At 37.2% G+C, this 18,730-nt stretch overlaps 1 long non-coding RNA gene across 1 annotated transcript; it reads right to left on the minus strand.

Moving 5' to 3' along the window:
* Positions 1-10,704: 10,704 nt before the first annotated feature.
* LOC139975069 (uncharacterized) lies at positions 10,705-16,686 on the minus strand. Its single transcript, XR_011795644.1, has 4 exons — positions 16,542-16,686; positions 15,284-15,349; positions 13,999-14,167; positions 10,705-13,048 (listed from the first exon to the last, which is right to left on the minus strand). It is a non-coding gene; the product is annotated as an uncharacterized lncRNA (long non-coding RNA).
* Positions 16,687-18,730: the final 2,044 nt, after the last annotated feature.

Genomic DNA, 18,730 nt, shown 5'->3' on the forward strand with positions numbered 1-18,730 from the left:
ACAAAATGCTAGAATAAAATCAATACAGAGTAGGTCATATTAGGGCTATTTTCCGACAAATGATTAATCTCTCGTGCTCTACTAGGCTAATTGTGGTGTGATACATAGATAACAGTTTTCAACTAGAACATCTTGAAACGCTATTTTGATAGTTGATGACTTGGGCTATCATGACACAAATTTACCAATCATGGCCTTTCAGATTCAGATTGAAAGCTAGAAGCTGTAAAGATTAATAAGCATAACACTTAATATAGCCATCTCTCGTTGTGGAATGTTGCTGTTTCACCAACGAAATTCTAAACTGCCTTAAATCACCTTCAAACCTCCTAATATTAACCCTCAGTGGATTACTTTTGTTTTATTTATTTCTCTCCAACATTCAAAGTTTTATCAAAAGTAATGAGGTAATGAGTAACTTCAAACATGCCAAAAACATATATATATATATATATATATATATATATATATATATATATATATATATATATATATATATATATATATGAATATATATATATATATATATATATATATATATATATATATATGTATATATGAATATATATATATATATGAATATATATATATGTATATATGAATATATATATATGAATATATATATATAAATAAATATATATATATGAATATATATATATATATATTCATATATATATATATATATATATATATATATATATATATACATATGCGACGTTGAAAGGACTGGATTGTCAACGAGCAATGACCACATTGTTTTTGGCAAAATTTGTAAAACGAAATCCTTTATTTATTTTTCAATTTGCCCGATTTTTCGGGGAAATCGTTTGTTGGCCGATATGACGATGGATCCTCGCAGTTTAAATTAACAATGCTACAAAATAACATCTTGGATAAATAAGAGGTTTAATAATCATCCAAATAATTAAATATAACACAAAGCAAATAGACTAGTACTAAAATAGACTAGTACTCTTCTGATCGTGTAAATTAAACATTCGTCTTCCTGCTAAGAGATTTAATATTTTATACCCGCGTAACAAGATTTAATGAGAGGGAATATCTTTATCAGTGACGAAAATCTGTGTTGAAAAATGATAAATTATTCATTTAAAAGACATGTGTGTTAATTGAACAATACGATGGCTCGAAATCCGCTAGGCTATAAATGTTGTTGTTTTAATGTTACATCTATGCTACAGGAGTGAAACCACCAGAGTTTAGGTTAGTATGCGCAGCTAAGACTGTTCTGCAATCGTCGTGTGGGAGGGGTCTTAGGGAAGGTCCCCCTTCCCCTCATTTTGGTAACTATTTGATGGTGCTTCGAGGCAAAACATTGTGCAGATTTTGAAACATATTGAAGAATTTTCAACTGCTCAGGTTGTATAGCCTATACTTTAGGTCTACATGTAATGTATATATCTATGCATTGTATAATCAAGGCGTTTGATAGGGTGTGTGTGTGTTGTGTGAGTTTGTGTGTATTAATTTGCCTGTATTACAAGGATTATCTCTCGTATCTTTGAGAGAATTGCGGTTACAAGCCGGTTGCTATGGTGACAAAGACTGAACAAATTGCAGTCTGTGAACTTCTTCACCTTTAAGCGTACAACCGACACGTGTATAGCTTATCGAAGGATCGTCGGTATAGTGACGTATAGTCTAAAATGGCCTTCTGTATAGCAAGTATTGTCTGAACCAGGGAGCAGGACCTACCTGAACAGATAGGCGGTATAACATAATGAGTTCGACTCGACTGATCTAGTGATAATGGCACCATATACACTGATATATACATATACATATATGCCACATATGATCACATTACCAGGTTCGATATATCGAACAATACTGAGAATAACCTAGCGAAATACGTTGCTCCCAGTGACCTCCCACCCCCCCCCCCGTCCCCCACATCCCCTTCCATTTTCCCTTCCCCACAGACGTATTTGACTCTCCTTGTTCTTTGATGCAGGTGTAACTACTTATCTATCTAAAATCATTTAGAGATCATTTAGTTTACAGTTAGTATTCAGCTTGCCTTTATCTTTGTATGTTTCTCAAGTACCTTCATTCGGTTGCGAAATATACTTTTCGCAACACTGAAAGACACTCGACAATGCGGCATTTCATCGTATCTAGAGTATATATATATATATATATATATATATATATATATATATATATATATATATATATATATATATATATATATATATATATAATATAACGAAAATCCACGTTTACTCCAAAAGAAAATATTATTAGAGAAAACCAGAGAAATAAGATATGACTCATAATTGACAAATAAGGAGTAAGTTTTAGAAAATATATTGGAATTTTCGGTCCCCCTGGGACCTTCGTCAGCAATACTCGGCAGTCGAATGAGAAGTGCCGAGTATTGCTGACGAAGGTCCCAGGGGGACCGAAAATTCCAATATATTTTCTAAAACTTACTCCTTATTTGTCAATTATATGAGTCATATCTTATTTCTCTGGTTTTCTCTAATAATAATAATATATATATATATATATATATATATATATATATATATATATATATATATATATATATATATATATATATATATGCATCTGGTACATCGTGCTGGATGTATGTCTCCGTCGATCGTTGCCAGAATAAATGACCTTCATAATACTATATTCATTCGACTGCCGAGTATTGCTGACGAAGGTCCCAGGGGGACCGAAAATTCCAATATATTTTCTAAAACTTACTCCTTATTTGTCAATTATGAGTCATATCATATTTCTCTGGTTTTCTCTAATAATATATATATATATATATATATATATATATATATATATATATATATATATATATATATATATATATATATATATATATATATATATATATATAGGTTTCGAACCTCTGGACATACAATCAGCGTCCATAGCCTAGGGTGTCCGCGTACAGAGCGGGAGGCCCGTGGTTCGAATCCCGGTGGAGGCTGAAAGTTTTTTCACTGTTCTTGATTTTCCAACTCATTACGATTTTCATTTATATATATTCATTTGCCTTTGTCGTTTACCTCCATTGCATTAACATAAAGTCTGATCAAAGTATCTCTTTCGAGATCCGGCTTTAGGAATCACAAATGATTTTCGAGTTGGATAGCATCATGTTTGATCTCTAGAGTAGGGCAAAATATGTCACCAAAAACAGAACTAGTATTGTTCGATATAGGTGACAAACGCCTGCAGTGGAATTACGATCTTCCTTACCGGTTTCGAACCTCTGGACATACAATCAGCGTCCATAGCCTAGTGGTTAGGGTGTCCGCGTACAGAGCGGGAGGCCCGTGGTTCGAATCCCGGTGGAGGCTGAAAGTTTTTTCACTGTTCTTGATTTTCCAACTCATTACGATTTTCATTTATATATATATATATATATATATATATATATATATATATTTATATATATGCATCTGGTATATTGTGCTGGATGTATGTCTCCGTCGATCGTTGCCAGAATAAATGACCTTCATAATACTATATTCAAGTGTCATCTCTCATGCATTCCAGAGGCAAGTGACGTAGATGAATGTCAAACGAACAGATCTCTAATTTACCGTAACTTCTGATCACGACGTTCGACAAGTTAGTTGACAAACTATAGGGAAGACTTCGTATATATACAGGTGCGTATCCGGGGGGGGCGTTGGGGGCGCGCGCCCCCCGGGTGAGAAAAAGAGGAGAGAAAAAAAAGAGAAGAAGAAAGGAAAAAAGGGGGGAAAAAAGGAGGAGGAGAGGAAGGAAGGGAAAAGAAAATGAAGAAAGAGAGAAAAAGGAGAATAGGAGGGAGTAAAAGAAAAACGCGAAGACATCGGGAAGAGAAAGAGGAACAGTGACATCATTACAACGCTGAAGGGTAGCCAGTGACGGACCAATGATTTCGTAAATGTGTCACTCACCCTACCCCTTACACCGACAACTCCATTTTTTGACGTTTCCATCTTCCTCTCTCACTAATGATCTATATATATATACTATATATGGTCTATCATAACGCGTGTGTAGAATTGTGCTATGAAACCAACTGCAGTGGCTGGTCTCGAACTCGACAGCGTCGTCGGGGAACATGACGATTTTTGGGATGGGGGCGACCGCCCGCCCCCCCCCCCCATTCAGCATTTTTTAAATGATATCGCTAAGTAATTTCAAAATAGAAAGTGCTTAGATGCAACTTACAAGGCCTGGGAAGTGTCATTTCCAGCGATCTGGGAGAAATTTTTGGCCAAAATTTGCTTGTACGCTTCGCGCTAACAAATGGTCCTGGGTAGTGCCATTTCCAGCGATCTGGGAGGCATTTTCTGCCAAAATTTTCTTGTACGCTTCGCGCCAACCTATGGTGGCGCTACGCTTAGATAATTTGCCTACAGGCTTCGCCCCTCCCTTGACAAATTCCTCGCTACGCGCCTGTTTGAATTTGTAACGCAAACAGCAGATATCACATCATATCAGTGAGCATGAAAATGGCGTTCCAGGATGAAAAGCCTCAAAACTGTCCGACTTGCCTGAAAAAATTACCAAAAATTTTCGCGCGCGCTCAACGTGTTAATGTCAATATCATATAAGCAAGCATCGGTTATTACATCGCATGCCATCATGTACCGTACGTTCCGTTAAAATTGCGCAGTATACCGCGGGATGCTAATGTAAACAACGACATGTCTCATGTAGATGTATAATAAGCATGGAGGTCCAATTATGTCAAAACTCTCTTTTACATTAGTAATGGCGAATTAGGGGCTGCACCCCCGCCGCGCAGTGGCGGAGCGTCAATACGGTCATGGGGGCGGATGCCCCCCTGACGGACTCAAATGGACTGCTGGCGCCTTTTTCAGCTCTTTACCACTTTTTACTTATTCTAGATTATTGACTTTTTTATTGCGCTCTCATTTACTTATTGACATTTGTCACATTTTGTTGGTGTAATTTGGCGATGACACCTTATTCTTCGTTTATCTGCAAATTAGCCAGGCCCGGAAAGGGTCATTTCCGGCCATCTAGGGAGTATCTTTACTCAAAAATTTTCTGTACGCTACGCGCCAACCAGTGGTGGCGCTCCGCTTAGATAGTGTCGAGAGCGCCCCTACAGACCATTCTCGCCCCTCCTGACCAATACCCCTAGCTCCGCCACTGCCGCCGCGCCTCCTACGCCTATGTGTGTAGTATTCGGTTTCGGAAATATCTGCTATTTTTTCATTTCCTTCAACCAAGTTTTATAATAGCCGTTATAAGAGGTTTTAATATTTGTACACCAATAAATTAACTGTGTCTGAAGTTTCGAAAATTTCTGACCAACATTCTGCATCACACTTCCCTCTACTCGTGCAATTTTGACCGGTCTGTTAGGGGTTGAAGGAAGTTTTTCTATATTGGTTGTCCATAGATGAAATTTTGTACAACATTATGGGTATGTTTTGAAGTGAGTTTATTCACGAGAAATGTGAATTTTCAAATTCTGAACAAATATGGGGCTTAAAACCTTGAAAAGTGGGGCTGACGGGTGTTGTGGGCCGCGACGTAGAATCACCTACAAAAGCAAAGACCCACAGGAGATGCGATCAGGTCGAACATGATGTGTGCCGGGTTGACAATCTTCAAAAAGGTTATGGATGAAAAAAAAACTATTAGGAAATAATTGGTTCTCAGGCAAAAAGTGTACATCTGGTTGGTCATTTCAAGCCCGAGAAGTGCCGTTTCCGGTGATCTGGGGGGTATCAAAATAAGAAATTTTCTTGTACGCTGCGCGCCAACCGATGGTGGCGCTCCGCTTAGATAGTAATTCGCGCCCCCCGGGTTTGAAAATCCTGGATACGCGCCTGATATATAGGTCATCCGCTGTTATTTCCGCGATGTGTGTAAAACAGAATGCAATCGTTGATGAAAGATGCAACGAAATGATTGGGATTGCCAGTTGTAAACCGTTAACATCTCACGCGTAGCAAACATGCTCGTATTTTTCGACTATGGAAAATCGTGTCCCATAACATATCAATCGTGTTCTTTATAAGTTAGAAGTTGTATTGACATTATCGGTAAGGTTATGTATAGTTACCAACTTATTTGACCTCTTCTCGTCTATACAGTGAATGCCATCCTATTTTTGAGCACTGCGGTGCGCAAAGTTTTAGATCCACAACTTCCTATGAGTATATTTTTGGTCTGAGCCACTACCGCCCCCAACCCGACCCCATGCACCATGGGCGGCGATCCTGGGGGGGAAGGGGGGATATATCCCCCATGAAAATGAGTGGAGGGGATGTAATACACCATATCCCCCACCAAATGCTAGGGATAAGAATATTTTCATGCCTACATTTATGATGCATCATCGTGAATGTACGGCTCTATTTTAGCTTAATTTCTCGCCTACCATAAACGCAGTGCGATCTTTTCAAATAAACCGTCTTTATAAAGCAAGAATAGTTGACTGTAGGCTTCATTGGCCCTATGTATTATTGCGCCCACGGTATTGATATAGTACATATATGCACCCTGATAGTATTCATAGGCCCTAGGCCTACACGCGTACATGTTCCCTCGAACAGCTGAGAATCTCATGTTACCAGGGTAATGCTTAATACACGTTTCACCTGGATGCCTTAGCAATCGGTACATAGGAATGTAACTATGTGTAATTGTGTATTGCATGTGTATAGGCCTATCATAGCCTGCATGAGGCCATTTTCTTCATCGAATAATATAAAAGAGCTCTCGAACATTCTAACGTAGCGCCTGAAACAAGATTGACAGGGGCAATTTTCCCAAAATAACACCCGAAATTAAAAAACAAAGTATTTTGGATCCTGATTATGACATATTTCGGACATGATATCCCTATTTTAAAGTTGGGTATATGCCGCTTGGAAACCTCGGGAAGTGCCGTTTCCGGCCATCTAGAGGGTTTGTAAATCCCAAAATTTTCTGGTATACGCTTCGCGCCAACTCATGGTACGCTTCGCGCCAACTCATGGTGGCGCAACGCTTAGATAGTCAACAAGGTCATATCCCCCCCCCCCCCCGCTCCACTCGGAAGTACGAATCGCCGCCCATGCCATGCACCCCTCAAAACCGATGCTCACAAAGTATGCAAGCTAGCTTGGACTATGAACATCAGAAAGCGCTAGAAACTGTAGTAATTGATTTTCGGTCGTCATGGTACCCAACCGAAAAAATTTGGACTACCCACTTAATTTGGGTCGCGCGTCATAGATTGGGAGCGGTCGCAGAGAATTTTAACGGAAACACTACCGAGGGAATTTATGGCGGGAACTTATAAACCTTTATGTTACATTAATGGAGGAATGCTGCACGCTGCTTACATGTAACTAAATGCTTCTGATGAACATAGTTAATAGTATTCGTGATTATTTGCAGTGCAACTTATCCACTAAGATGAGTGATTTATACTGTATTGACCAAGTTGAACTTATTTCGCTTCATTTAAGACCACACCCATAATATCGTCAGGATATTATCTATGGCTTTATACTGTAAAATAATATTTTTACAGTTCGCTGAAAATACAGTGAACTTTCGACCTCCTCCCCCCCCCCCCTCCCCCACCCCCTCTTGCTCCCTTTTCTTGCTTATCAACCCATCAAACCCACCTCTCCGGCTCCCCACCGGTTTGTATAGATTTATTTCCTAGCTTCTTTCTAACGATATCTTCATTTTATTCCTTGATGACAACTTAATTGATTATATTGCTTCCCTGTTTCCTGCGTGAATGATTTTAAGGTCGTTCGTTCATTTCTATAGGAATTTACACTATTAGTATGCTCCACTTATTCATATACTGAATACATACATAACAACTGTACGCCCTGACCCACTAACTCATTCCGCAAATATACGTTATAACCGCGCTGCACTGTGTTCTTTATGGGCTTCGCTAATGGATCCGTAAAAGGATTTTACTGAAAAGATTCCGATCAACCTATATATATATATATATATATATATATATATATATATATATATATATATATATATATATATATATATATATATATATATATATATATATATATATATATATATATATATGATGTCATGTATGACGTAAACGGTAAGAATGGATATAAAAATATTAGGCTGTTCAAACCGACCCTCCCATCATTACGCAAATGATTGAGTAAAATACATTCAAGCACATTCATATGTCTATCTATCTATCTGTATGTATGTATGTATGCTTGTGCGTAAATATATATAAATAGCTTACATATCTCCGACGCGTGTCTGTCACATGTTTTATATTGTCAACTAAAAGGCTAGCATATTTTGGGCGAGAGAAGAACATTTATATATATATATATTTAGTTCCTGTACTGAACATTACGCTAAATTATATACCTTTGGGAATTACGTGAGAAGGGGAAGTGAAAATGCAATGCAAAGTAGCTTATATAATTGCAGAACCGGGAGTATGCCGCCGCAGTTGCCTTCATTTTAAAAGCATAAAATGGCGGGTACACATTACATAATTTAGAAAGTAGGTTTTTCCTTTTATCTTACCCCTCACCCATTCAATGTATATATATATATATAACTGAATGCTTTTTTAATCAGTCAATCCAAGCAGGTCACTAGATTCTTGAGAAAAAAATCCTTTTAAATATGCAAATTAATCACTGCTGGCATCCTTGCACAATCTACTAGCCATTAAAAATTTAAAAGCTTTTAGTGGTTTTGCAATATAAAAAGAATAAAAAAAAAGAATTTAGGTATAAATGATTGAAATTTGGAATCATGGAGACATATGATACTACCTATGAATCGAACAATAAAGTTATTTACGTAAATTGTGTATTTGAAAATTCCGGCTGATATAGAATGCGATTTTGCGAGTGGATACAAATTTTCAGGGCAGATTTTGTGCATGGAAAGGAAGTAGTATTTATTGGGGGAACGCGTTAACATACGTGGACTATTTCAAAGGTTATATATGTTTACACGTGATTCCAAAACAATGGACAATATGAGGTTAACTCATGTTAGTCAGGTGGCTTAGCAACTTTAACGTTACCGGCCGGACAAAAGTACCAAATTTGGCATGGAGTTTCTTTCAGACCTATCTATCGATTTTATCCGTGGAACCCACTTTATCGGTTCCGATTTTTCAAGATGGCGGCCAAAATCCAAGATGGCCGCCAGAAAAAAGGAAATGTCATATATCTGGCTGTAAAAATCGGAGATGAACAAATGAGGGGTCAATTCAGGTGTTTCCGGGGTCACTGAAACAGATGATGATCATGGCATGTTGCTTGAGTAACCCACTTCCAAGATGGCGGCCAAAATCCAAGATGGCCCCCTGAAAAAAAAGGAAATTTCATATATATTCATTCCCCAGACCCCCTGTGCTCTTTTCTGATCGGGACCATCAAACCTTCCGTCCTCAAACGTGTAAATGAAACCGGGCTAGCACCCTGACTATATGTTATGACTGGTATTCTAATTGTGTCACTTTGGTTCAGGAAGCCACATAGGACTTATTGGGGAACTTTGAGGTGTGATCGACCGTGGATAGACACTGTTGCAAAGCCCGTTATTATATGGGAGTTACGAGTGTCATGTAAGACTGATTACATTGAGTCAATATAATAGGGTAACCTGAGGGAAAACCGACCAGATGTGAATATCGACTCATTGAGAGATTTTGTACGATTGTGCACCCTTCATAAACACAACGTCAATTGTGCGAACCAAATTCGCTAAGCAGGTCACTAGGCATCTGAGGTATTTAAGTCGTTCTTTTCGAACCTGTACCCCACACTGTTAAAAAAATTTCTGTAAATTAACAGAAAACGATTGGAAAAAAAGTTTCCAATCGTTTCCTGTTATTTTTACAGACAATCTGTAAAAAGGAATTAACTGGAAAATAATGTTTTCTTTTTACATAGTTTTCCAGTTAAAATTTTTACAAGAATAATCTGTTAAATAGAATAACATAAAAATTCTGTTTTATTTAGCATTTTTCTCATGTATATTTAACTGAATTCTTCTGATAAAATTACAATTTATTCCTGTTTGTTTACAGACAGTTTTGTTGTGTTTTACTACCAAATTCTGTCTTTTTACAAGTTTTCGATGTTAATTTACCAAATCGTCTGATAAAATTTCAATTTTTGTCTGTTTTTTTACAGACGGTTTTACTTCTAAATTCTGTCTTTTTACAAGTTTTCGATGTTAATTTACCAAATCGTCTGATAAAATTACAATTTTTGTCTGTTTTTTTGCAGACGGTTTTACTTCTAAATTCTGTCTTTTTACAAGTTTTCGATGTTAATTTACCAAATCGTCTGATAAAATTACAATTTTTGTCTGTTTTTTGGCAGACGGTTTTACTCCTAAATTCTGTCTTTTTTACAGGATTTTGATGTTAATCGTTCAGTCAATTTGCTTAAATCTTCTGATAAAATTCAAATTTATGTTTTTTTTTACAGACACTTTTAACGTGTTTGTCTACCAAATCTGTCCTTTAACAATTTTTTTATGTGAATTATTAATGGTTTATCAATTCCATAAAGAAGAAACATAAGTGTGAAAATTTGATATTGACAATTAAAATAAATTGATGGGTTTTATCTGTCTTAGTTTACGGCAAGGTTTCTACAAACAGAAAGTACATACTTAAGGAATACGCCAAAAATATACGGTAGAAGTACGTTGAAATGCTCATGTTTATTTTCACCCTTTATTTACACTTCTTCATTCATCTTGGAGTGAGGTCTTCCCCAAAAACCTGCACATACAAAGGTGCTTTTAACCTATCACTTTTCACCACTTTACTAAAACTAAAAGCTTCTTAAGTAGATACTAGAAACACAAAAACTCAATTATAAAACAACAAGTAGAGAACTTAAACTTCAACACTGAAACAATAATTCTACTCTTCAAGATTTGAGAAAAGACTGGTGACTGATATCACAAACTTCAGGCCAAGGCAATTACAAACCAGTTACAAAAGTCTGTATAGGAACAATAAGAGATACAGGTTTTGCAACTGTTCTCAAGAGGTGGTAAGATCACCTTACACCAAAAGCAATACATTGAAAGCTACTTCATTTGTTACTATCTTTGGTTAGGGCCAATTAAGTTGCCCAAAAAAACCACAAACTATGTGACCCTTAATTTTACAAACTGACTGCAATTATAAACTTTCTAAATGGCATATACTGCAAAAAGCTCTTCACCGAATATTAAGCTAAAGTAAGATTTTTCATACAATAATATCTTTGTAATGTAATTATAATCATATACTATATTATGTCAGCCTCCTCACATTATTAAAAATTCTCCATAGAGTTGGTCAAGGCATGTGGCTTATGACCAACTATTCAAGAACAACTATATGATCATCTTCTGTAAATCAGTTTCAAACATTATTTTTCAACCCATGAAGTGGAAGACCCCAGTTTGGGACGACAAACACCCTGAAACTATCCCAAAGTGGGCATTTCAAATGGAAAACAATCATTAGCCAAAACCTTCATGGTAGGCTTAAGGGTTAATTGACGTTATAAGCTTCAAACTTTCTAATTATTATTACACAACTTTCAAACATTTTCATATAAAGCTGAGCCATGATATCACGAACATGCTATCATTTCTGCAATGCAAATGTCAAAATGGAAACTAAAAACACAGAACTTAGTAAATCAACAAGGAAGTAACTTAAAGTCCAAAACTGAAACAGTAAACCTCTTTTTCAATGTTGAAAAAAATGGTGCATGTCAATATAAACTTCAGGCCCTGTCAATTCCAAACCAGATGTCTATGAATACCAAGGCTAAAATATAAATTACAGCCAGAAATGGATATTCTCACAAGTACATTAATAATTATTTGATGGAGTATTTCACTGGGGTAGGGGATGTAGAAAGGGAAAACTTGGTCTTAATGCATAGGCAGTGCAATTCCTATAGACCCTACACTACACACAGTAATAGACAAGCATACGTTAGTATAGTTTTGTGGCACTACACACTGTAATCACACTTTTTTTTAAATGAAGTAGTTTAAATAATATCACATAGTATAAACTCACCACTGAAAACGAAAAATGGCAAACATTTCACCATTTAAGGAATGGTTCAATGTGCATGAGCACTGGTATTAAAATGAACCCATTGTCCTTGTAAACATTTATACTTATTAGAAAGTTTCCTTTCGTGGCTACTGCCTTTATGCATGCTATGATCAGGAAATCCACTGGATGAAATTTTTCTTCAATTGAATAGCACTCTAGGAAGAGGATAGAAGGGGGCACAAATTTGCAGTCAATTCTTTGGGCAATTTGAAATGTAAGGTCACAGAAGGTGTCACATTTACTATCAAAAGTGAACTTTTAGCAGACAGGTGTAACAATATAGTGTTAGTAATAGAACTTCATATTAATCAATACTTTATATGTCTGAATAACATGCCAACATGAATGAATAGAATTCCATAAACAAACTCTACAGTCTCATCTCCTGCTTGCTTCAAGTCCACCTTAGGTAGAAAATGTGATGCAAAGCCCATGAAAATGCATAGATTTCAGTTCTCTTTAATTATCTAAAACAAAATTTCATCTGAAACCATTCTGCTTTAGAGGCACAGAATATGGAGATTGGTGTGCAGATTATTTCATGTCTGTGTACTCAGTACTGATCGTAGTACATAAAAACATCATCCACCTGAACGTTCCTTACATATAAGCTGAATGTCTATATACATGAAGGAAACACTAAGAGTGGCTAAAGGCGACATTGAGGTTCCAGCCAGAAGTAACCATCTTAACTTGATTTTGAATGAGTTGAAGAAAAACAAAAAAACAAACGTTTCTAAATGGTTCCTGTAGTAACTAAACTCGAAATAAGTCCACTGATCACCATACTACACTGTTTGATGTTTTTATTACTTTGTTGACTCATCCTTGATATGTCCCAAAAGAGACAACACTTTGGGATTTATGGCTGAGGATTTCCTACTTTTTCCTGATGTGGGTGGGTTGATTCCAACAAAGCACCTGCCAAAAAAAAAAAAGTTGATTTTTGTTACTTTTGGTGGGAATTAATATTTTCATCGTTGACCTTGACCAGTAGAAAACCATGTCTTTAAAACATTATACTACTGAAAATGTGTTGCACATTAATTATTCACTTCACTGTTTCAGGTATAAATTAAATGGCTACTCACACTGCTTTCATATTAGTTTGTATTTATAATTATGAAAGTCATAATGATTGTGGTCAAAACATTTTGAAGCATATTTCCTTATTCACAATTCTTTTATTACTTTTTTTTTTGAAAACAGTTGTTGTTTATAACAGTCAATTCCACAAGAAGACTGTCCATGAAATCAATTTGGAATGTACAGTTTGAAGGATTAAAGCCTGGGTCCCATCTATACAATTCTACAAGCAGTAAATTTTAAACAAAGTCCGACGATGAAACACAAGAATCAACTTCAAAATCGACAAAATGCAGGTGGATTGTAGTTGAAAGGAAATAGGACACTGATCTTCTTGGAGCAACGATCAGGATCGACTTTTTCAGCTGTGCATTTTGTTGCAAGTTTAATCCCAATGTTGATGGGACTAGGGCTCTACAAATAATGTCACTGCATAAATATTCTACGATCTTCAAATTAATGATGCTGTTACTATTTAACACTAAACACCTACTGCAGCAGTTCATCTAAACTGAGGTAAATAATTGTTAAGTTAGACTATGACCAAATTTCATGTAACAGTACCTTCAATGGTATTCTACGTTGGGATCATGATCTTCTCTCTAGACAGACAAATTATGACTTACTTGTGTAACTACTCAACTGAATTTTACACTGGTTCAAGTCTTTCCCAAGTGTTGGTAGAAAACACACTAAACAAGGAAAACACTACCATGAGTTACAACTCCAATCCCAGCTATAACCACTACTGTACAAATATTCATTCATATTCCATTAACACTTACCTCTGGATGAACTCCAATGTCACACAGCTGTCTGCAGGATACTGAATGTTTAAAACATAGTATGTGGCAAAGAGGTAGGCAAGGGCACTCTGAAAATCAGCAATAAGATGATTGACAACTACCTTGTCAACTGCGATCATATACTTCCGCCCGGCCAACAGTTTGGTTCCTGTGATATCAATATCCAAACAAAGATAAAAATGTCAATCCGAGTTTCACTTTGTCATTATTTTCCGAAATTGAATTTTTTTAGTGCTGTTACGGACTAAGAATATGTTTCCATTCTTTTACTGAAGGATTATCATGTAACATTCTCAAGAGTAGTAACTTTTTTAGGGACCTTAAAAAAGGTATGTCCATTAAACACTTAACCTAGAAACTGCACTGACAAGATCAAAAGTGAATTGCAAGCAGAACCCACTGATTTTTCACTGAATGATGCAAAGCCTAAATCAGTGGACAACCCCTCCCCCACATTGGAAGAAAAAAATTCTCTGCCCTGCCTCTGTAAGAATAGGTATCACACCAAACAAGAGCATTGGTCATCTATCTATTGCCTTGCATCTTGGATTCTATGCAAACCTTATGCATAACTTGAAAGGCCAAATGCAATTACCCCATTCTGACTACAAACCCTCTATACTAATTCATAAATATGTACACGTCATTCTTTTAATCTCAAAACAATGTTTCTGTTACATTTTTACCTTTACTACTGGACATTAACGTTCTGAACCAACCTGAATGAGAGATTTGAAGGATTTAGCTGATGCTTCCAAGTAAGAGTTGGATGATTGCTTATGCCATTACACCAAACTGAGTCTAAATTACTGCCGCCAGACTGGTTTGTGGCATATTTAGAGCCACTTCCCATCATAGCCAGAAGATGTAACTTCAATAAATTCTTTCATCTAAATATCACATTATACTAAATCTTGGAAAACTGCTTCTCAGTATCTAACAAGTATCTACCACACTGAAAGCTAGTACATTTGTTCCCATGTCACATTTAGAACACTTTTGATAAGTATATACCTCTATTGCACAATTTGGAAAGGAAGACTTTGCATTTGAATTAAGAAACAGGAATTCCTACTATAGTCTGAGCCTAGCAAGGGATCAATGGTAGGAAAAGACAGGCTTGGTAAAACAATCAGTAGTATTCAAACAAAATGTTGAGCAGGATCCAAGGGATACTTTAAATCTGATGTGCTTAAATATTGTTGATGAAAATAACAAAGCTCTGTAAACAGAAACACCCGAAATGTACATTCAAGAAGCTTACCCGAAACAACATTCAGGGTGATGGAGAGTTCAAGCCAGAAACAGCCTCCTGATCACTGCTTGTCTCCTGGGAAAGTGAAATATGTGCAACTTGTATTTTAAAACCTGAAACTTATACAAAGTTGTCTGGTGGCAGAAATTGGATAACAATTTGATCTGGGCCCCATTCTACAAAGAGTAACCCACAATCTTAGATTTGATTCATAGTCTATGTTTAACTTTAAATCACACTCAAGACAAAGAAAAACTCTGTATGGAACAGGGCCCTAGTTAGGATATTATATAGCAGTTTTATATATATATATATATATATATATATATATATATATATATATATATATATATATATAGCAGTTAATTGTCACCTTAGTGTAGGTCAAAGTTCACTTCAGTAGCCATCATGATGGCAGTCTACATGACTACTCATTACTAAATAATGTTTAATTATTGGCCATATACAGCACAGATTTTGACCAAGTCTGTATAAACACACTTAAAAGAACACATGTGGCATTACACCTCGAGTACACACATTGCTTTTGGCATGATCTAAGAACATATTCTGCACCTGTGGCATAGTCAGGTTGTTGTCACTGGGCTGATCTGCAACTCTATGTAAGGTGTCCTGAAAGGCTGATCAACATAACACTACAGAGACTATAACAATGTGACACTGAAATTTTACTTAAAATCCCCACTTTGCCATCCCTTGCTTAAAATTAGGCTTTCAACTAATCTATGGTTAGTTCAACAAGGGTGAAATTGCACTTTTTACTGTAGTCTTCAACCTACAGTAAAACTACTGTAGCATTACTGTTAGGCCCTAAGCTTTGTTGGGTATCATAAGTTTTCAAAGCTAATGAGTAATGTTGGCTTAAACTTAATCAACAATTCGGTTAAAAGTAGCCTATTAATATTAATAGCTTAGGCTACAGCCGCACAGGCAATAGCAAAAACCTAAGTTTTTAAACTGTATATTGGCCAAGCCTATAGGCCTAGGCTATTATTTTATTTCATCAATATCGCTCCGGACTAAGACCACCGTTAGCCACTGATGCCTAACGTTATGCTAGGCCCTTCGTTATTCGGCCTAGCCTATAACTATAAAGCTCAGTTATCGCATCCGTTATACAAAAACATTTAACAGATTTTCCGAAACGGCAAGAAAAAGCCTTCTAAGAATTTGTTATTGATGAATAGTCAATGTTTCTACCAACTTATTTGCTAACAAAACTTGAATGAACTTCCACTACACCCACCTCAGTCGAATATTGAAGAATTCTCCTGCGTCATCAGTGAAAAGGCAGCTAGTGTTGTGTACTGCATGCTGGACGCAAGCAGTAGTAGTGTGTACGTACGTACGTGGTCGGAGTTCGGTGCGCTGTTGTATTGTACGTATAACTGAAAAAGTTTCTTGTGCACTGATACGTCAGGCCGTGGACTGTTATTTTGGCGGGAAACGTTAATATGCAGATGTTACACTCGTGAACCCAGGTGGAAACCGTGACCTTAGGTCACCGAGCCATTGCGAAACCACTGGACTGCATTAGGTGTGCCATACACGCTGTACGTTGTTTTCCACTCCAATGCAACCCTTAACAACATCAATCTGTCTCACCCACATGCTCGCTGTATCACGAAATCGATCGGCATTTACTCAAATTTAAATTATTTGAAATAAAAATGCCCAAATTAAATAGAATTTTTTTCGTCTATTTAGTGCGCATTCAATGCCAATTGAAGACAGTTAATAATGATCACAATTTTTTTAAACCCCAGAGCTTCCGTGCATGGGCATCGCCCAAAGGTCCCGAAAACACATTGACTAACCTAGGGCCCGAAGCGGGTCCCTGGACCACACACCCGAGATGAGCGCATCCCATATATTGTTCAGTCAGATTGTGCTTGAAGAAACATACGATGAATTGGTCTATAAAGGGACCCTATAGTGTTGCTAATTGAAATACTAAATATTTGTTTATTCCGTAAAAATGAAAAGTTTCTGTTTAAAAACATTTTTTTGTCGTAGTAAATACAAATTGATGGTAAAAAAAAACAGTGCGATCATGTTATTGCAATAAAACAGATATAAGTTGTAAAATAACAGGATTTTTCAACTGTTACTTTAATTTACAGTTACTTCTGTAAAAATATTAATGATTGCAGTCAAATTTTGTTAAAAAAATAGAAAATAATTGTTTTCTAAATAAACAGAAAATATACGTTATATTACATTTTGTTTTTGTAGCAATACAAACTGTTTGTAAAAATACAGTAATTTTTGGTTAATGGGAAAAAACCGGAAATTTATGTTAAAAAAGTCTGTAAACTGACAGATATTTTTAACAGTGCAGGGCTACTGTTAGCGAGGATCTCCAGGAAGACTTGTTGTCTGGTATAGACAAGGCCCCCCCCCCCTCATAGTAAAACGATAGCTTGGGTTCGAATCTCTCCGTTGGTGAGCTCTGGACAGCGGTAGCAGCGATGAAGAAGGGAAAGTCCCCGGTCCCGATGGCCTCCCTGCTGAGTTCTATCGGACCTTCTGGGAGGTTCTCGGTGGGGACTTTAGAGACGTGTTCGCTACCGCTTTCCAGTTGAATTACATGACCCAAACACAAAGGGCTGGAAATATTGTTCTCCTCCCAAAGTCGGGAGACCCTTTGGACCCTAATTGGCGTACAATAACGCTGTTAAATCTGGACTACAAAATCCTGGCCAAAGCATTAGGAAATCGCTTAGCGGATGTGATGCCGGATATTGCAGGTCCTCTCCAGACTTGCGCTGTGCGAGTCCTTCGGATTGAACACAGTGTTTATTCGTTGGGTCTCGTTACTATATAAGGACGTCACGAGCATGGTCACTGTTAACGGATTTACTTCTGGTTCCTTCCCGGTTCGAAGGGGAGTCCGTCAGGGTTGTCCCCTCTCCCCGTTGTTGTATGTTCTCTTCAGCGAAACGCTCAGTACCTCGCTGGACAGATGCTTGGGGTTTCGACCTTTCAATGTACCGGGTGTGGCTATAGTTAAATGCGTGCAATATGCCGATGACGTCACTTGTATTGTGTCGGACCTGGTCTCCTTCAAGCCTTTATCGAAGGTTTTAGCCACCTTCCAAGAGGCTACTGGTGCCAGACTTAACAAGTCCAAGACCAAAGGGCTGCATTCAGGAAGTTGGCGCGGCCAATCCCTCCCGTTCGATGCTACTTGGTCAGATGTCATGATCAGGGTAATCGGCATCTGGCTAGGTTATGGTGCCCCGGAGGCCACCACTTGGCCCGAGAAGGCTGATCAGGTGGAGGCAAGGCTCGACACATTCAATCGGAGGTGACTCTCCCTCCCTGGTAAGGTTACAGTTGTCAATCGTTTTATTGTTCCTCTCCTTTGGTATCCTGGTACGGTGATCGCTGCACCAGATTATGCCTTGGTGCGATTGGAGAGGATCATTTTTT

The sequence above is a fragment of the Apostichopus japonicus genome, chromosome 10 (assembly GCF_037975245.1).
Source record: "Apostichopus japonicus isolate 1M-3 chromosome 10, ASM3797524v1, whole genome shotgun sequence".
Lineage (NCBI taxonomy): Eukaryota > Metazoa > Echinodermata > Holothuroidea > Aspidochirotida > Stichopodidae > Apostichopus > Apostichopus japonicus.